This window comes from Rhincodon typus, chromosome 1, assembly GCF_021869965.1.
Source record: "Rhincodon typus isolate 14 chromosome 1, sRhiTyp1.1, whole genome shotgun sequence".
Lineage (NCBI taxonomy): Eukaryota > Metazoa > Chordata > Chondrichthyes > Orectolobiformes > Rhincodontidae > Rhincodon > Rhincodon typus.
Window position 1 is genome coordinate 50,154,944 of NC_063332.1, and position 21,655 is coordinate 50,176,598.

Below are 21,655 nucleotides of genomic sequence, written 5' to 3' on the forward strand. Positions count from 1 at the left end.
TGTTCCCTTTCAAACAACCAGTCTAGACTGTTGTAAACAAACCTTGAGTATGCAATCCAAATCTTGGCTTTCCAGGACCAGGGTTGTTTGAGGTCATCCTCGGAGGCCATCTGCAGTATTCCCATTGTGGAAATTAGCAACATTTCATCAGCCATTCTGTCACCACAGGGGCAGAACTATTTAGCAACAGAGCATGGGCATTGCCACATGGAAGACAGGAGCTAGAGGAATGAAAAAAAGGTGATTATTTGATTTTGAATGGAAGTTTGGATAGCTTGATCTATAAAGTTAGTTGGGAATATTTGTTTTGTGGCGTGCTTTTATTTTTCTCATGGGGTCAACCTGTCACTATACTGACCAGTGACAGAGGGAAGGTTAACTGCAGAATTTAGGTTAGGTTTAGGTTTAGACTTCTTGTCACGTGTACTCAAGTACAAAAGTTGCAGGTGTACAGTGAAAAATTTATAATGTTGCTTCAAACAGCACCATCTTAGGTACAAAGTACAGAAATACAGAAACAAGGAAAAAGAATGTTACATTACAGTATAGTTATTTATGATATAAGTTAGAAAAAAAAGAAATAAAGTTAAAAAGATAAACATTACAATCTTTTTATAAAGGGCTTGCAGGAGATCAATGCAGACAGTTTCTACACATGGTCTGACCGGTCTCACAAGCCCCTGACTGGTCCCCAGTTCAATAACCATCCTTGCTCGTCTCCAGGCATCCTGGCTGTCCCACTCCGCTCGGATCCCCAGCCTGCTCCGCTCCGGCCCTCTGCCACTCTAATAATGTTGCCGCTGCTCTCTCCATAATCTAAGTCTTTTTTTATAAAAACACTGAAAAAATCTTTTAAAAAGAGAGAAGAACAAGAAAAGAGAAAAGAAAGAAAAATAAAGAAAAAGAGGACTGCAGAAAGGGGGCTGGATAAACGAATGACAATGAGAAGGGGGACGGTCAATACAGGACTGAAGGTGGTGTATCTCAGTGCACACAGTATATGAAATAAGGTAAATGAGCTCGTGGCGCAGATGGAAATTGGCAGGTATGATGTGGTTGGCATTATGGAGACGTGGCTGCAGGGAGATCAGGACTGGCAGTTAAATATCCAAAGATATACAGCCTATCAAAAACACGGGCAGACGGGCAGTGGGGGTGGGGTTGCCTTATTAATAAGAAATGAAATTAAATCAATATCACGAAACGATATAGGGTCAGATGATGTAGTATCTGTGTGGGTAGAGTTGAGGAACCGCAAAGGTCAAAAAGCCATATTAGGAGTTATGTACAGGCCTCCAAACAGTTAGTCAGGTATAGGGGCACAAGATACACCAGGAGAGAGAAAAAGTGTGCAAGAAAGGCAAGGTTACAGTGATCATGGGGGATTTCAACATGCAGGTGGACTGGGAAAATCAGGTTGTTAGTGGATCACAAGAAACAGAATTTGTGGAATGTCTACAAGATGGCTTTTTAGAGCAGCTTATGGTGGAGCCCACAAGGGAAGAGGCAATTCTGGATTTAACGTTGTGAAATGATATAGACTTAATAAGGGAGCTTAAGGTGAGGGAACCTTTAGGAGGCAGGGGATCTGACTGAAACTTACAGAATATTGACAGGCCTGGATAGACCAGAGGTGGAGAAGTTTAGGACCCAAGGGCACAGCCTCAGAGTGAAAGGGCGACCCTTTAGAAGTGAGATAAGGAGGAATTTCTTCAGCAGAGGTTAATCTGTGGAACTCATTGCTGCTGGGATCTGTGGAGGCTGAGAGATTGAGTGTATTTAAGATAGGGATAGATGGTTTCTTGATTGGTAAGGGAATAAAGAGGTATGGGGAAAAGGCAGGAGAATGGGGTTGAGAAACATACTTGACTTGATTTATTATTGTCACATGTACCAAGATACAGTGAGAAGTATTGTATTGCGTGCTAAGTAGACAAATTATACCTTAAATAGGTATATCACGGTTATAGAACAGAATGCAGAATATAATGTTATAGCTACTGAGAAAGATCAATTCTAACAAAACTCATCTCTGAACTCCGAGACCTCTGAGATGAGTTTGTAGATGAGTTTTGTTGGAATTATGTTGTTGAAGGTGGAGCTAAAGTCAATAAATAGGAGACTAATTGAGGTGTTTGTGTTATCTAAATGATCCAGGAATGAGCATCGGGCCAGGAAGATGATGTCCGCTGTGGACCTATTGTGACAGTAGGCGATCAGTAGTGGATCAAGGCAATCTGGGAGGCTGGAGTTGATGTGTGCCATTACTAACCCCTCGAAGCACTTCATAATGATGGATGTCAGAGCCAGTGGGTGGAGGTCATTAAGGCGCATTGTCTGATATTTCTGTGCCACTGGGATGATTGTGGCCTTCTTGAAACAGTTTGGAGTAAGGAGAGGTTAAAGATGTCAGCAGATACTACCACCAGCTGATCCACACAAGGTTTGAGTGCAAGGCAGGGGTCTCCATCCAGGCCAATCGCTTTCCATGGGCTCACTCTCAAAAAGCTGCTCTGACATCTGTGGCAGTGACTGTGGTTATAGGTGTACCTGAGGCTGACCTTCATATCAACCATGATTGAATAGCAGAGCAGATGTGATGGGCTGAATGGCTTAATTCGTGTGCTATGCCTTATAGAAAGATAGGGTTAAGGCTGCAATCAGATCATCCTGGAACTTTTTGAATGGTGGAGCAGACTTAAAGGGCCAAACGGCTACTCCTGTTCCTATTTGTTATATTTTTGTGATGCAGTTATTTGATCTTATAATCCAAGCATTCTAGATGGCTTCCATAGAATTCCAACAGTGTGGAGACAGGCCATTCAACCCAAGTCCACATGGACTGTCCAAGGAGCATCCCACCTAGATGCACCTCTCCTACCATAATCCCTGCAATTCCCATGCCCAATCCACATAACCTACACATCCCTGGACACTATAGGCAATTTAGCATGGCCAATCCACCAAATTAGCACACCTTTGGATTGTGGGAGGAAACCCACACAGAAAACGGGAACTCCACACAGCCAGTCGCCCAAGGCTGGGATTGAACCTGGGTCCCTGACACTGTGAGGCAGCAAAGCTAACCACTGAGTCACCGTGCCACCCTTGTTGAATAAAAGCTAAAATATCAGGTGGAGAAGAGAGCACAGCCATAAAAGACCAAGTTTATTACTGGAAGTGGAAGAAAAATTGGATGGATCACCTTATGTTCAACAGTTCTCTGCAGCCAAGATTGCTACATTCTCTGCATTCAAATAAAACAGCACACTGTTGAGCAGGGCCTGAAAATTCTATTCTTCAGTATTCATATGTTTCATTAGTCTCTCCAACAAAAAAAAAATCTCACAGCTTGTTGAGTACAGCCGACATATTAAACTTGTTTCCATCTATTTTCAGTGCCTCTTTGCCCATAGTGTTGCAGGTCTTTCATCTTTCAGTTGTTTAATGAGATGTGATGAAATCTCAATTGTACCATTTCCTTTCAAAGCATTTTTCTCTTGCTAGCTAGGTTATTTGCTATCGCTGGGGTTGCTGAGAATTCATCACTTTGAATGATAGGTTCACAGAAGTAGGCAGCAGCCACCTTCTCACTGATTTTAATTTTAAACTTTTCATTGTCTCATACAGTCTTATAGAGCTGAATGCAATCATCAAAGGTATTATTGCAGGTACATTAAGGAATAACTTTCCTGATTTTTAGTCATTATTTTCCTTTCTCTTATATAATTTTTGAAACATCCAGCTATTTAAGATTGAATGATTGACATTGATAGAGCATTTTTGTTAATGTCAGTTAATGACAAATTAGAAAATGTAGCAAATTAGAGAATTATAAGTTCAGATCGTATTGGGCCTGAAAATGGACAGATTTACAATTTTCTTTACTCATTTGTGAGAAGTGGGTGTCACTGGCTGATCAGCATTTTATTACCCCGTCCCTAGTTGCCCTTGAGAAGGTGGTGGGGAGCTGCCTTCTTGAACTGCTGCAGTCCACCTGCTGTGGGTTGACCCACAGTGCCATTAGGGAGGGAATTCCAGGATTTTGACCCAGAGACAGTGAAGGAATGGTGATATATTTCCAATTCAGAATGATGAGTGATCTGGAAGGGAAATTGAAAGTGGTGGTGTTCCCATGTATCAGCTGCCCTTGTCCTTCTATATGGGCGTGGACGTGGGTTTGGAAGGTGCTGTCTGAGGATCTTTGGTGAATTTCTGCAGTGCATCTTGGAGATAGTACACACTGCTGCTACCGAGCGTCGGTGGTTGAAGGAGTGGATATTTGTGGATGTGGTGCCAATCAAGTGGGCTGCTTTGTCCTGGATGGTGTCAAGCTTCTTGAGTGTTGTTGGAGCTGCACTCATCCAAACAAGTGGGGAGTATTCCACCACATTCCTGACTTGTGCCTTGTGGATGGTAAATAGGCTTTGGGGAGTCAGGAGGTGAATTATTCATCACAGTATTCCCAGCCTCTGCGCTGCTCTTGTAGCCACTGTGTTGATGTAGTAAATCCAGTTGAATCTCTGGTCAATGGTAACCTCCAGGATGTGGATAGTGGGGGTTTCAGTGATGGTGACACCAATAAATGTCAAGGGGCGGTAGTTAGATTGTCTCTTATTGGTGATGGTCATAGCCTGGTGTTTGTGTGACATGAATGTCACTTGCCATTTGTCAGCCCAAGGCTGGATATTGTCCAAATCTTGCTGCATTTGAACATGGACTGCTTCAGTATCTGAGGAATTGCAAATGGTGCTGAACATTGTGCAATCATTGGCAAACATCCCCATTTCTGACCTTATGGTGGAGGGAAGGTCATTGATAAAGCAATTGAAGATAGTTGGACCGAGGACACGACCCTGAGGAATTCCTGCAGAGATGTCCTGGAACTGCAATGGAGCTGGACCTTCAACAACTACAATCATCTTCCTATTTGTCAGGTGTGACTTCAACCAGTGGAGATTTTGTCATCTGATCCCCATTGATTCCAATTTTGCCAGGCCTCCTTGATGCCAGACCTGGTTGAATGCAGCCTTGATGTCAAGGGCTGTCAATCTTACCTCACCTCTGGAATTCAGCTCTATTGACCATGTTTGAATCAAGGCTATAATGAGTTCAGGAGCTGAGTGGTCCTGGCGGAGTCCAAACTGGGCATCACTGAGCAGGTTATTGCTTGAGTGGGATATGCAGGGCCATGAGGTTATAGATTGGCGTGCAGTTCTGCTGCTGTTGATGGCCCACAGCATCTCATGGATGGGCAGTTTTGAGTTGTATGATCTGTTCGAAGTCTATCCCTTTTTCCACGGTGATAGTGCCACACAACTTGATGGAGCTTAATCGTCTCAGCAAAGACTGTGCGATGGTCACTCTTACCAATACTGTCATGGACAGATGCATCTGCAGTTGGCAGATTGGTAAGGGTGAGGTCAAGTATGTTTTTCCCTCTTGTTGGTCTCTCGCCACCCACTGGTCTAGCAGGTATCTCCTTTGGGATCGGACCAGCTCGATCAGTAGTGCTGTTGCTGAGTCACTCTTGGTGGTGGACATTGAAATCCCTCACACAGACTATATTTTGTGCCCTTGTCATCCTCAGTGCTTCCTTTAAGTGTTGTTCAACATTGAGGAATACTGATTCATCAGTTGAGGGAAGATGGTATGTAGTAATCAGCAGGAGGTTCCCTTGCCCATGTTTAACTTGAAGCCATGAGACTTCATGGGGCCTGGAGTCAATGTTGAAGACTCCGAGAGCAACTCCCTCCCAACTGTATACCACTGTGCCATCCCCTCTGCTGGGTCTGTCCTGTCGGTGGGACAGGACATGTCCAGGGATGGTGATGGTGGTGTCTGGGACATTGTCTGTAAGGTATGATTCTGTGAGTATGACTATGTCAGGCTGTTGCTTAACTGGTCCATGAGACAGCTCTCCCAATTTGGCACTAACCCCCAGATGCCAGTGAGGAGAACTTTGCAGGGTCAGCAGGGCCATTTCAGCAATTGTCTTCTCCGGTCCCTCGGTAGATGCCAAGTAAGAGGCTTTGTAGGGCTTGATACAACTGAATGGCTTGCTTGGCCATTTCAGAAAGTAATTGAGAGTCAGCCACATTGCTGTAGGTCTGGAGTCACATGTAGGTTAAACCAGATGAGGATGGCAGATTTCCTGCCCTGCAGGACATTCGTGAACCAGATAGGTTTTTCTGACATTCAGCAATGGTTTTATGGTCATCAATAGATTCTTAATTCCAGATTTTCAAAACTTGAATTCAAATTCCACCATCAGCTGTAACGGGTTTCAAACCCAGGTCCCCAGAACATTAGCCAAATTACTGGATTAATAGTTCATTACCTCCCCATTTACATTAGGATCACATAGCATTTCTGTGAGGATCACACTCATGGGTGTCACTTCAACGGTCACAATGGGTTTGATGAATTTGGATGTGAACCTAATATTTAGTTCTTTAAGGGCTATAGAAGGAGAGTGACAGAAAGGTCACAGGTTTGAGCATCCTGGATTGCATTCACCTACCTTACTGCACTGTCTTCAGTATCAATCGTACAAACATCTCCAAGTCAGGTAAAAAAAAATGTCAGGCCACTTCCCATTCATAAATGTGGGTGTAATTGAAGCAAATATTGATACATTAAGCATAACATTAAGATTAAAATTACTACCATACCCTTTTCTCCCAGTGTCCCATCAGAACATAACATATAATTTTCCTCAGTAATGCACTTTTAGAAAGAGAAAACACAGAGCAGGTGAATTATTGAAACAACTGCACAGTATTCCATCACTAAGACACCCTTTATTTATGTGTGCACAGTACACTGGCTGTGTCCAGCCAGCTCGGAGTCAACCCTCTGAACTGAGAGATTCTAAATCCTCGTTTATATATCTTTTCTTTCCCTTTGTGTGCAGGTGCGAGACACAGTATAAACACTAGGTTTCATAGAATCCCTAGCCACCTAGCCTGCACATCTTTGGACTGTGGGAGGAAACCAGAGCACCTGGAGGAAACGCACGCAGACACAGGGAGAATGTGCAAACTCCACACGGACAGTCGCCCAAGGGTGGAACTGAACTCAGGTCCCTGGCGCTGTGAAGCTACAGTGCTAACCACTGAGCCACCATGCTGCCCAAGTTATTTGTAAAGAACTTTATTGATAGTCCACCACCAGGAATACCACCCATGTGACCAAAGAACCAGCAGCAAGCAGTCCTGGGATGTAGGCCTGGTCTTTCTCGACTGGCATTTTCTGCAATGTCTTCATCCCGGTCCGGTTCCTCCGATTCTGACACAGGTGGCATGTATCAGACCATAGTTGGTCTCTTGCGTCCAGATCGTCTTGGGAGGGTTTTCTGCTCTTCTTCTAGCAGTAACAGTATCAAGGCTGCATCTATCTCAGGCCCTGAGAGACTGTTTTGCTCCTGCCCCGTTTGCAAGGTAACAGCTTTCAGGTGATCCACAGGAGCACCTCACCCACCCGAACTTTGTAAGTCATGGGACCTGACATCGCGTCCATCTCGCCTTGTACCTAAACAGGGCTATTTCCATGGATCTGGCACCAAACTTTGTCCCAAATTAAATAGTCTCTCTCGCTTAGAGGAGGCACGTGGCCAGCTCTTTCCACCAGACCAATGGACAATGGAAGGCATGGAGCAGTCCGTATGTGCCGAAAGCCATTCGACTTCAGGAAATACTCAAATTCCCTGCTGGTAAGTGATGTCCCATTGTCCGTGACCAATACTTCTGGGAGTCCATGTATCGTGGACAAAGCTTGCTGCTTCTCAATTAACTTCACTCAGTTTGCCGAATGGATTTTATGTGCGTCCAACTATTTTGAATGGGCATCCACAACGATTAGGGACATCGAGCCCATGAATGTGGGTTCACCACTGGTGGCAATTTTTGTACTTGTTGGCACTCCGGGCACTGCCCTGCCGACACAGCTATGTTGGCATCCAACCCTGGCCACCAGACATAGCTTCTTGCTAGCATCTTCATCTTAGAAATCCCTGGATGACCCTGGTGGAGTTTGGGCAGTATCTGGCACTCTTGCTCCCCAAAGTAATATGTTGTCCTCTACCATGATGCTCTGCATGTGCCTACACTCAAGTGGCAGTCCCCAAGCTCATTTGAATAGGTGAGGGTGTCCACTTCCATTGGGAAGCCCTGTAGTTCCCACGGTCCACTTGCCACATTTTCTTAATGACAAAGCCAGTTTAGTGCCTGTTTGAAGTCAGTTGGGCTTCAGCTAGTCGGCACTTCTGCATGGTTACATCATTAATCCCACATTCTAAACAGTGTCTCAGCATTTCATTTAGGGTTAATCCAAAATCACATACCTCTGCCTGTTGTCTGAACTTCATCTAAAATCCCGATACGGATTCTCTTGGTTCTCTAAAAGCCGAATAAAACCAATAATGTCTTAGGATTTGAGGAGGCTTGAGGTCATAATATTCCTTAACCAACATCATCAACTCTGGAAAGGTTTTAGTGTCTGGTGCTTCTGGGAAAGCCCCTTATAACTAAGAACACTGCAGGTCCACAAACAGTCAGAAGGATTACTCGTTGCTTTACATCTGCCCCAATGTCATTAGCCCGGAAAAGATACTATATTCTTTCCACATACTGGGCCCAGTCTTTGATGGCAGGATCAAATGAGTCAGGCTTCCCAAATAAAGGCAGGATGCCAGAAATGTTTATCCCAACTCCAAGATGACAGTTGCAAGTGAATGTTTTCCACGTATGTACTGTTTTCTCCTGTCGCCACCGAAGTAACTGCACAGAGTCTGGTATCCTGTCACCAAGACACCCTTTATTTACTTGTGCACAGTGCACTGGCTGTGTCCAGCCAACTTGGAGTCAGTCTCTGAACTGAGAGATTCTAAATGCTCTGTTTACAGTGATCAGCCAGGGCTTCCTGATTGGCCCAGGTTAATGGCCCCAGTCAAGGACCTTATAATCGATGGATCCACCCAGTTCCAATCACTACAATTATCTTTATAAAAATGCTTAAAAGCCATACTGAAATGATCAGTACAGCTGCATTATTTCCTGTTGCTGGGAAGGCAAGACATCTTCTTAGCGTACTCTTATATGTCAGGGATAATAATTGGGGCTTAGCTGTAGCAGCCACAATGTAACGTCAATGCAAACACTGTATCCTAAAAAAGAAAAACAAACAAAAATGAAAGCTAGATGCAAAGGGAAGAGAGAGAAAACAATTTAAAGGACATTGACAAGTTCCTTAATTGAAGCAGCAGACTGAGAATGAAAACAGACAGCCAACATGGAGTGACATGATATAGAAACAGGCCCTTCGGTGCACCATAATTATGCCAGCCAAGAAACACCAAACTATATTAATCCTATTCACTTGCACTTGGTCCATACTACACCCTGGCATTTTAAGTGCATACCCAAATGCTCTTTTTTATTGAATCAATCCCTACAGTGTAACAACAGGCCATTTGGCCCATCAAGTCCACACCAACCCTCCAGAGACCATCCCACCTAGATCCACATCCCCTACCCGATCTCTGTAACCCTACTTTTCCCATGGTTAACCCACCTGGCAGGTACTTCCCTGGATACTATGGGCAATTTTAGCATGGCTAATCCACCTAACATGCACATCTTTGGACTTGGGAGGAAACTAGAGCACCTGGCAGAAACCCATGCAGACAAGGGGAGAATGTACAAACTCCACACAGACAGCTGCCTGAGGGTGGAATCGAACCCATGTCCCTGGCACGATGAGACAGCAGTGCTAACCGCTGAACCACCGTGCCACTTCTTAAATATTGCAAAAGTGCCTGCCTCCATTAGCCTCTCAGGCAGCATATTCCATATATTCAGTGCCCTCCTGGTGAAAACATTTTTACTCATATGTTAACATAGGGACCACATAAGTGGGAATTGGACAATTGAGGGGGGAGAACAGAACAGAGAAATTTGGTACAACAAGGTGCAGAGCTGGATGAACACAGCAGGCCAAGCAGCATCGTAGGAGCAGGAAGGCTGACATTTCGGGCCTAGACCCTTCATCAGAAATGGGGGAGGAAAAGGGGGTTCTGAAATAAATAGGGAGAGAGGGGGAGGCGGATAGAAGATGGATAGAGGAGAAGATGGGTGAAGAGAAAACAGACAGGTCAAAGAGCCGGGGATGGAGCCAGTAAAGGTGAGTGTAGGTGGGGAGGTAGGGAGGAGATAGGTCAGTCCAGGGAGGACGGACAGGTCAAGGGGGCGGGATGAGGTTAGTAGGTAGGAGATGGGGGTGGGGCTTGAGGTGGTAGGAGGGGATAGGTGGGAGGAAGAACAGGTTAGGGAGGCGGGGACCCCACCACCAAAGACATTTTTCCCTCCCCACCCTTATCTGCTTTCCGGAGGGACCACTCTCTCCATGACTCCCTTGTCCGCTCCACACTCCCCTCCAGCCCCACCACACCCGGCACTTTTCCCTGCTACACCTGCCCCCACACCTCCTCCCTCACCCCCATCCCAGGCCCCAAGAAGATTTTCCACATCAAGCAGATGTTCACCTGCACATCTGCTAATGTGGTATACTGTATCTGCTGTACCCGTAGTGGCCTCCTCTACATCAGGGAAACCAAGCGGAGGCTCGGGGACCGCTTTGCAGAACACCTACACTCGGTTCGCAATAAACAACTGCACCTCCCAGTCGCGAACCATTTCAACTCCCCCTCCCATTCCTCAGACGACATGTCCATCCTGGGCCTCCTGCAGTGCCACAATGATGCCACCTGTAGGTTGCAGGAACAGCAACTCATATTCCGCTTGGGAACCCTGCAGCCCAATGGTATCAATGTGGATTTCACAAGCTTCAAAACCTCCCCTCCCCCTACCGCATCCCGAAACCAGTCCAGCTCGTCCCTGCCTCCCTAACCTGTTCTTCCTCCCACCTATCCCCTTCTACCACCTCATGCCCCACCCCCATCTCCTACCAGTAACCTCATCCCGCCCCCTTGACCTTTCCGTCCTCCCTGGACTGACCTATCTCCTCCCTACCTCCCCATCTACACTCACCTTTACTGGCTCCATCACCGGCTCTTTGACCTGTCTGTTTCCTCTCCACCTATCTTCTCATCTATCCATCTTCTATCCGCCTCCCACTCTCTCCCTATTTATTTCAGAACCCCCTTCCCCTTCCCCATTTCTGATGAAGGGTCTAGGCCCGAAACGTCAGCCTTCCTGCTCCTACGATGCTGCTTGGCCTGCTGTGTTCATCCAGCTCTGCACCTTGTTGTCTCAGAGAAATTTGGTGAGTTGGAAAGGTAGAAATAGTATTTAAACTGAATGAGGGGGTTACATTAGTTCAAGCTGTGCGCAGAGATCTCATTGGGATTGGGATCAAAGGGATGAGCGGGAGTGTTGAGGGAAATTTTAGAAGGACCTCTTATAAAAGGGTGAAGTTGAAGGAGACATTCAGTACACTGATGGCTTTTAGTAGGAAACAATTTGCACAGCACAGCATGGACCCTGACTGCCAAAATACCACACTTATGGATTTGCAGACATTGCTGCCATTACTCAGATGAAGAAGCTATTGACTGCACAGCATGTGGTGCTCAGAGCTCCATGGCATCATTCAGCTAGATTCCTGAACATTGAGAAGTTTCAGTGCCTCAATATTCAACAATGGCTTCAGCAGTGTGCTCGCTATCTCAGGGAGCTGCCACAGTGCTTGCATCCTGTACAACTCCTAGGTTCCTTGAATTTTTGCCTGTACTGACCACCACCTCAACCCCACTACCTCCCACACCTCAGCACCCCACCCCACCCCTGCACAATGTCTCATGGGTGACATGGCTAAGTGTTAAATCCTTAGATTGATTCTGAACAATGCTGCAATACTGCCCATGTATCTGCTAGGGCCATCACAGTGAAAAAAAAAAGCTAGTCTTGTGAAGATCAGAGATAGTAGGAACTGCCGATGCTGGAGTCTGAGATAACACAGTGTGGAGTTGGAGGAACACAGCAGGCCAGGCAGCATCGGAGGAGCAGGAAAGCTGATGTTTCGGGTCGGGACCCTTCTTCATGATCCTATTGAATGGCATAGCAGATTTGAGGGGCCAAAGAGCCTACTCCTATTCCTGTTTCTTATGGTCTAGCATTTTGACCAAACACAAAAACATTAACTTTTTGGTTGACAACTTCCCTATATCACTTTATTCTTGAAAGAAACACAGCCAGGCTATCAGAGCCCTGATGCCTTGTATCTCTATCTGTGTCTATCAACACAGGCAACATGTTCCTTTTTCAGAAGGACATACACAACTAGTGCATGAGAGTACAGATAGGGGGTGGGATGTCTGACCACAGGGTGCTCATAAAGTTTCAGGATGAGGTAATGGAGCTTTTTGCTCTAAAACTTTATCTTTTACCTGCGCATGAATTTGGAAAGAACTTGAAAGAATCTATTTCTGTAAGGAAACCCAGCCCACCCTTGAGTGGGAATCACTCCTGTTTTTTGGGTACATCACTACAGCACTGAAAAGAAAGTTCTACCCAGTAAGATGATGTGCATGAGCGAGTGAGAGAGAGAGAGAGAGGGACAGAGAGAGACGGAGAGAGACAGAGAGAGACAGAGAGAGACAGAGAGAAAGAAACGGAGCAAGAAAGACAGGAAGAGAGATACAGAGAGAGAGAGTGACAGAGGGAGAGAGAGACACAGAGAGAAAAAGAAAGACAGAGAGAGAGGGATAGAAAGACAGAGAGAGAGAGCAAGAGAGACAGAGAGAGAGAGAGACAGAGAGACAGATAGAGAGCCAGTGAGACAGCTAGAAAGCCAGTGAGACAGAGAGAGATGGAGAAACAGAGAGAGAGACAGAGAGAGATAGACCGAGACAGGAAGTGGACCTTTGATCATTTTCATGCTGCGCACAGGAAGAACAAAAACTGCAAAAAGTTAAAAATGAGATAGTTGCAAGATTTATACTTAAGAGATAAAATATTATAACAGACCATTTGGTCCAATGTAACACTGCTCATGAGGCTGATCTGATAAGATTCATATTAAAATCATAAATAGATAATGGCCAACTATGTGATTGGAATTTTTATTACATCATACTGGTGAACATTACTTATCATATTTCACAAACCAGTTATTTTTCATAATGATACATTGATTTATTTCCTCTTCTAGTATTATATCATAATTAATGTTCTTATTATGTTTTACAGTCCCAGGTTGTCTTTCTGCATGACCATTAAAAATATGTTAGATAGAAATATAAGGTACCTGATCTATGGAGATCATTTTTTAAATTCATTCTTAGGATGTGAGTGTCTCTGGCAAGGACTGCACCTGTTGCCCATCTCTATAGTAATCCTTGAGAAAGTGGTCTTCAATTCCCGCATGATATAGGCACAACTACAACAAGTACTCCTTTTAATTCTTTTCCCATGCATGGACTTCTGGGATTCATGTGCAGCAGTGACTTTCAAAGCCAGAATTGTGGAAGTCACTATGTCAGCACGTCAGGGCAGCTACAAGGTGATGTAACTATGGGGGGCATTACCTACAATGCTGTAAGCAGGGAATTGCAGGAATTTGAGCTAGTGATGGGAAAGGAGATGTGATATAGCTATCGAAGTTCACAGACAATGCATCCATCATCTCTGCAGTCACCTTTTGTCTAACGACCTTTAGAGCAGCAACTCTACTCAAACTATTGGACCTATGCCTCATCACCCACTTCACTTTCAACGGCCAAACATATGAGCAAATCAACAGGACACCCATGGGATTGCCTATCTCCGGACTCATAGCAGAAGCAGTGATGCAAAGACTAGAAAGGACTGCCCTTCCGCAAATCCAACCTAAACTGTGGATTCACTACGTAGACGACACCTTTGTCATCATTAAACGGACCAAATTAGAGGGGACACACAAACTTACAAACAACAACCTCACTGGAATAAAATTCACCAGAGATGAGGAGAAGAAGGATGTCACGGTAGAGTGCAAGACAAATGGGGAACTGTAAATGAAAGTACACCGAAAAGCCACACACACAGACCAGGTACTGAACTTCAACAGTAACCATCCCAGCACACTCAAACGAAGCTGCGTGCGAACACTATTTAAAAGGGCAACAACACACTGCAGCAACACAGAACTACGCCAAGAGGAAGAAGAATACCTCTTCCAGGTTTTCAAGGATAATGAATATCCAAAGAATTTGGTCAGAAGGTGTCTACACGAACAGCATCAGAAAGAGACGACACACCCCAACACACTCATCACACTACCCTACATCAGGAACACATCGGAACTCCCTACAAGACTCCTACGACCGCTGGGCATCAGAGCAGCACACAACCCCACGTCAACGCTACGACAAGTGCTCACCGGAACTAAAGACCCACTCCCCGCCATGGACAGGACCAATGTCATCTACAAGATCCCCTGCAGAGACCGCAAGAAACGCTACATCGGACAAACAGGAGGGAAACTAACAACAAGGGTACATGAACACCAACTGGCTACAAAAAGACATGACCAATACTCACTTATCTCAATCCATATGGACAAGGAGAACCACCACTTCGACACCAAGATCCTGGGACAGGCTAGGCAGAGACAAGCATGAGAATTCCTAGAAGCATGGCACTCCACGAAGCATGCTATTAATAAACACATAGAACTTGACCCCATATACATTCCACTATGAAGGAAAACCGGAAGTGAGACAATCCACCTCAATGGACCCCAGAGTTTAAAAACCAGGTGGGAAAACACACCGATGCTTCATCGGAGGCATCACTGAGGATGTTACCAGGCATGGTAACGAAACGTCTGCAAAACAAGATACCAGCTCAGCGAGCCAACCAACCTCAACAACCTCAACACCCACAACCCGAGCTATAATCTACTCCAAAACCTTAGAAACTCTACCGTTTGGGCTTTTCTAACATTCCATTCTTTCGATATTATATTTCCAAACTCCACCATAAATTCCTTGAACTCACACAATTGTAGTCTGAGTGTTTATATCTTTGGTTGCTCCTTTTATGCTTTTGGAAATATTTGCTTGATTACAGATTCTAATGATTCAGTCAGATCAAGTGTACTGGGCTCTCATGGCAACAAGGATGGATCTCATGATCTCAGTCTGATCTTGCAGTGCAATGCCCACATTCAGGAATGTGCCTGGCTGAGCTGCAATGGAAGCTGGAATTCTGCAGCATGGCTGGATCAGTAAGTGTCTCTGTAAGTCAGCCTTCCCTCCATTGACTCCATCTACACTTCCTACTGCCTCAGCAAAGCAGTCAACATAATCAAAGACCCTTCCCACTCCGGTTATACTCTCTTCCATCCTCTTCTTTTGAGCAGAAGATACAAAAGTTTGAAAACGTACCAATAACTTCAAGAAAAGCTTCTTTCCTGCTGTTTTCAAAGTTTTGAACGGTCCTCTCACATATTAGAGTTGACCTTTCTCTGCACCTTCTCTGTAGCTGTAACACTACATCCTGCATTTTGTTCTTTACCCTGATGTACTTATGTAAAGTGATTTGCCTGGATAGCATGCAAAACAATATTTTTCACTGTATCTTGGTACATGTGGGAATAATAAATCAAATCAAATCAAATGAAGTATGGTAATTGAGTGAGCCACCATTTCAAGGTGGAAAAGACCTGCTCCAAACTCTGTGTGATGCCTTGTAGTAAAATGGCAGCTAAACTTCTCCAGGCTCCTTAATAATGACAGGTGACTCTGTGGAAGGCCAGCCAATATGTAACATCTCATTGTGCATGCCCATTCATAACTTGTCCTCTATTGATCTACTCATCTAAGTCTCCTGTAGCAGAACCTATGTGTAAACTTGATTGTCTAGGAATTGGCACTGCCCTATCCTTATCCCATGTGATCCTTTCTTCCTGTACTGGAAGCAGCTGACTCATGCCCAGTGATTCACCATTTGCTGATCCATCAGGAGTACTATCCTCTAAAGTAAACGCAATTCTCTATCTGAGCTGATGGATCAATTGATTGTGTTTCTTCATCAGACATCCTCACTCGCTCGGGGTCTTTCATCATGAGGCTGCATGGGCTGGAAAGGCAGCATTGTATGGACATCTGAAAGCAAGCGTTAATCAGCAGAGGACTAATCCTCTGAGGATTAGGTGAGGGCAGGAAATTGGTCGGATAACAATATGTGTATACTCACACAACACATCATACCAGAGAGAAGAACGAGGGTGAAGTGGGGTTGAGAGGTGAAGAAGGCTGACATCAGGTTTGTTCTCAGCTGTACCAGTTGGAACAGTCTCTGCCACATCCAGCCCTGTTATTCACAGCACCAGTTTCCTTCTTCCAGCCAGGGCTCCCCGATTCGCCCAGGTTAACAGCCCCAATCAGGGAACTCATACGCAATAAGATCCACCTGACCAACCTCATTCCAATCACCACATGCCCCACTCCCAAGTCCAGTGATGTAGGCTTGTTCTTTTTCTTGTGGCTTTTCTTGGGATGTTTCACTCCAGATCCAGTTCCTCTGACTCTGACTCAGACACAGGCGACATATAATGGACTGTAGCCCGTTTCTTGCGCCTGGAGCATCTTGGGAGAAATTCCTCCTCTTCTCCAGGCAGTAATAGTATTGAGACTGCATCCACCTTGGAATACATATTTCTTTGACGGGAGACAGAGGGGGAGAACCCACAGTATTCTGTCAGCCTTTTGGCTGTTCTGAGGTGTCAGGCATGTTCTACTCCTGCCCCATTCGCGAGGTAGCAGTTTCCATGCAATCCACATGTTTGTTCAGGACCAAGTCACTGACTCAAGCTTTGTGTGCCACAGGACCTGATCTTGCATCAACCTTGCCTCATACCCATACAGGGCCATTTCCGTGGTTTCAACACCAAACTTCATCCCCTGAAGTAAACTGTCTCTCTCGCTGAGGGGAGGCATGTGGCTGGCGTTGGCATTCCTGATGCTGTTCCACTCTGCCCCCATATCCGAAAATGTTAGGTTTAACCAGGTACGGAGTCTTGTCCCCATCAGCAAATCTGCCAGAGCTATCCCAGTCATTGCGCGAGGTGTGGTCTTATAATCAGACAGGAATAGGAAGAGCTTGGTATCGAGTGAAGCTGTAGCCTGTTTCTTTCAGCCTGCCTTCAACATTTGCACTGCTGTTTCCAGCAGACCATTAAACGATGGATGGTATGGAACTGTCTGAACACACCAAATGCCATTCAACTTTAGGAAATACTCAAAATCCCTGATGTCCCATTGCCTGTGATCGATACTTGCAGGGGTCCGTGTACTGCAAACGAGGCTCACAGATTTTCAACCATCATCCCTGAGTTTGACGAAGGAACTGTATGCATGTCCAACCACTTTGAATGGGCATCCAGAATGACCAAGAACATTGAGCTCATGGAAAAACTGCACAGTCGGCGTGTAACCAAGTCCAGGGTTTACCTGGCCATCCCCATGAATGTGGGGGAGTTGCTGGCAGTAATTTTTGACCTTGTTGGCACTCTGGGCACTGCCCTACCAATGTGGTTATATCAGCATCCAGTTCTGGCCACCGGACATAACTTCTTGCCAAAAGTTTTATTTTGAAAACCTCTGGATGACCCTAGTGGAGTTCAGCCAGGATATGGCAGTGACCTTTACTCAGGACAATCACTCTTGTTCCCCATAATAACATGCCATCTTCTACGGTAATCTGATCTCACTGTGTTCAGAAAGCTTTCAATCCTGGTTGTAATGGCCTTTTTGTTTCACCCATCACCACCAGCTGTTTTAGTTTTGCCAGGACGGGATCTTTTTGTGTCCACAATTGGATATTGTCAGCGGTGACTGGAAGGGTATCCAGTGAGTTTAAGATTGGAACGAACTTTCAGCATCTCATTCAAGGTTAGCGCAAAGTTATATGCCTCTGCCAGTCATCTTAACCTCATCAAAATTCCTGATACAGATTCCCCTGGTTCTCGGACTGCTGAATAAAATGGACAGAATCTTAGAAATGGAAGAGTCTTGCGGCTGTAATATTCCTTAACTAAATCCATCAACACTTGAAAGATTTTAGTATCTGGTACCCCAGGGAAAGTTAGGATCCTAATAACCAAAAATGCTATGGGTCCGCAAGCAGTCGAAAGAATTACTGATTGTTTTTCCTCTAACCCAATGTCATTTGACCAGAAAAAAATTACGCATTCTTTCCACACACTGGGCCCACTCTTTGATGGCAGGATCAAACTTGTTAAGCTTTCCAAATAATGACATGATGCCAGAAATGCCTAACCCAACTCAAAGTTGACTGTAACAAAAACAGAAGTTGGTGGAAAAGCTCAGCAGGTCTGGCAGTATCTGTGAAGAAAAATCAGAGTTAATGTTTCGGGTCCGGTGACCCTCCCTCAGAACTGATGGGAGGTAGGAAAATGTCAGTTTATATGCAGAAGATAGGGATGGGGTAAGGAATAAACGATAGGTAGTGGATAAAAAGAGAGAAGAACAGTTGGATAGACAAAGGAGTTGATAACTATCTGGCTCGGAGGGTGAATAGCTGTTAATGGGGACTGTTAGTGACTAACAACAGGTAGTGTGCAATAGCAGGCTATGTGATAACAAGGCCTGGTGTGTGGGATAGGGGTTAGGACATGGGAGAGTTTAGGCCTTAAAATTACTGAACTCAATAATGAGTCCAGGGGACTACAGGGTTCCCAAGCTGAAAATGAGATGTTCTTCCAGCTTGTGCTGAGCTTCACTGGAACATTGAAGCAGGCCTGAGACAGAGATGTTGGCCAGGGAACAGGATCCAGACCCAAAACGTCAGCTTTCCTGCTCCTCTGATGCTGCCTGGCCTGCTGTGTTCATCCAGCTCTACACCTTGTTATCTCAGGTAGCTCAGGGTGTTTTTTGCGAACAGAATGTAGATGTTCTGTGAAGCAATCACCCAGTTTACGTTTCGTTTCCTGAATGTAGAGGAGACCACATTGTGAGCAGCGAATGCAGTAGACTAGATTCTGGGAAGCACAAGTGAAGTGTTGCTTCACCTGGAAGGTATGTTTGGGCCCTTGGATACTGGGGAGGGAGGAGGTAAATGGGCAGGTGTTGCACCTTCATCGGTTACAGGAGAAGGTGTCGTAGGGCTGTGGGGGGGTGTAGGGGGTGAAGGAAGAGTGGACCAGGGTGTCCTGGATGGAACAGTCTCTGCGGAAGGCAAACAAGGGAAGGGAGGGGAATATGTGTCTGGTGGTGGCATCTTGCTGGAGGTGGTGGAAATGGCACCTGATGAACTTCTGGAGGTGCATGCTGGTGGGATGGTAGGTAAAGACAAGGGGAACCCTATCGCTGTTGCGGGAGGGAAGAGAGGGGTTGAGGGCGGAAGTGTGGGAGATAGGTTGGACGCAATTGAGGCCCCTGTCGACAACAGTGCTGGGTTAACCTTGGTTGAGGGTGCCTTGTCAAATTTGGCCTCATCTGAACATATGCAACAGAGACGGAGGAACTTAGAGAATGGGATGGAGTCTTTACAGGAAGCACGGTGTGAGAATGTATAGCCCAGGTAGCTGTGGGAGTCAGTGGGTTTGTAATGGATATTAATGGCCAGTCTATCCCCAGAAATGGAAACAGAGGTGTCAAGGAAGGGATGGGAGGAGTCAGCGACAGACCAGGTGAAAGTGAGGGCAGGGTGGAAATTGGAAGCAAAATCAATGAACTTTTCCAATTCTGGACGAGAGAGGGAACAGCACTGATGATATCATTGTTATATCGGAGAAAGAGTTGTGGGTGGGGGCTGGAATAGAATAGGAACAAGGAATGTTCCATGTACTTCATGAAGAGACAGGCATAGCTGGGGCCCATACGGATACCCATGGCCATCCCGCTGACCTGAACAAAATGAGAGGAGTTAAAAGAGAAGTTGTTGAGGGTGAGGACGAACTCAGCCAAGCAGAGAAGGGTAGTGGTGGGTGGGGACAATTCAGGATTTTGCTCCAGGAAGAAGCAGAGAGCCCTAAGACCATCCTGAAGGGGGGTGGACATGTAAAGGGATTGCATATCCATGGTAAAGAGAAGATACAATGGCCTGATGTGCCATGGAGGGGTCCAGAGGGAGATAGGAGGAGGTATCTGAGAGCTGGTCCTCAGCATCTGCAATGTCGAGGTCAGTACGTCAGACTACATACTGCATCACCCTTATCGGCAGGCTTAATAACAAAGTCAGGGTTAGATCTAAGTGCACGGAGTGCAGTCAGTTCGGAAGGAGACAGTTTGGATTGGGTGAGAGGGGTAGAAAAATTGAGGCAGCCAATATCACGTCAACAGTTCTCAATGAACAGATTGAGTGCAGGTAAAAGGCTAGAGGGAGTGGTCCAGGTGGAGGGAGAGTGTTGGAACTGGACAAAGTGGTCTATGGGATGGGCAGAGGACTCCTGTCCAAAGAAATGGGCACGGAGGTGAAGATGGCGGAAGAAGAATTCAACGTCATGTCGTACATGAAATTCATTAAGGTGGGGATGCAGAGGAATAATTGAATTTAATCATTGAATTAAATCATTTATTTATTTATTGTCACGTGTATTCAATGTAAAAATGCAGTGAAAAGTGTGTACCTTCGCCACACATGCATGGTGCCATTCACATTAACTTAGAAGAAGATAAGAAAAAATAAGATAACTTAATAGAGCCCAACTTTCCTTTCCACTGCCGCAGTCCCGCTCCAGGCTTTCCAGCCGATGTCATGCCACTGCCGCAGTCCCGCTCCAGGCTTTCCAGCCCATGCCATGCCATGCCGCTGCCAGCATCCCACTCTGAGCTGCCTCACTGGCTTGCTCTCGCCACTCTTGATCCACCGTTGCAGTTATTACAATGTACTCCAACAATGTTGCAGTATAATACACAACCCACGCGTTCAGCTCCTGCCACATGGTTCTTCAGGCATGTACTGTTTTCTCTCCTTGCCACTTAGCTACCTGCACAGAAGCCGGTATCCTGTCACTCGGTCACCCTTTATTTACATGAGTTTATATCTGTCAGCGAGGCCTCCCTGATGGGCCCAGGTTAATAGCCCCAATCAGAGATCTCATACTCAACACTATCCATCTGGCCAATCTCATTCCAATCACTGTTGGTGGGAAGAAATGATTGGGATGCCCTTCTTTAAGAAATTCATGCAATTGTACCTAATGCTGGTGACATAGACATACCTTACCCCTTCCCCGGGCATACAACCTCGAGCAAGAGCACATTTAACACTGGGCTGCTGACCCCAATCGTTGTGATGAGCAAGTAACATAAGGTAACTAGAGACTGGGTAATCACATATCACAATCTCGATAACTCACTGACTTAATTTAAATTTTAGCTCTAGATCACCTTTTGAAAATTCATGTTAACACATCTTTGGTTATTTCTTAAATTTGTAAATCCAGCATATTTTGTATACAGCAAGCAATTATCCTAAAGGCATCTGATTGATTACAATGAGCAACTTTGCATTCTAATGTAATACAACAGCTCCATGTAATGAGAACTCCAGCCAGACCTACTAATTAGTTTAGTATTTCATGAGATACAGATTTGATTTGTCACTCAGTAAATCTGAATTATCTGTCCCTTCCAATTAGAATAAAGATAGTGAGGTGATTTAGTTAAGAACAATTTGCTTTTAAT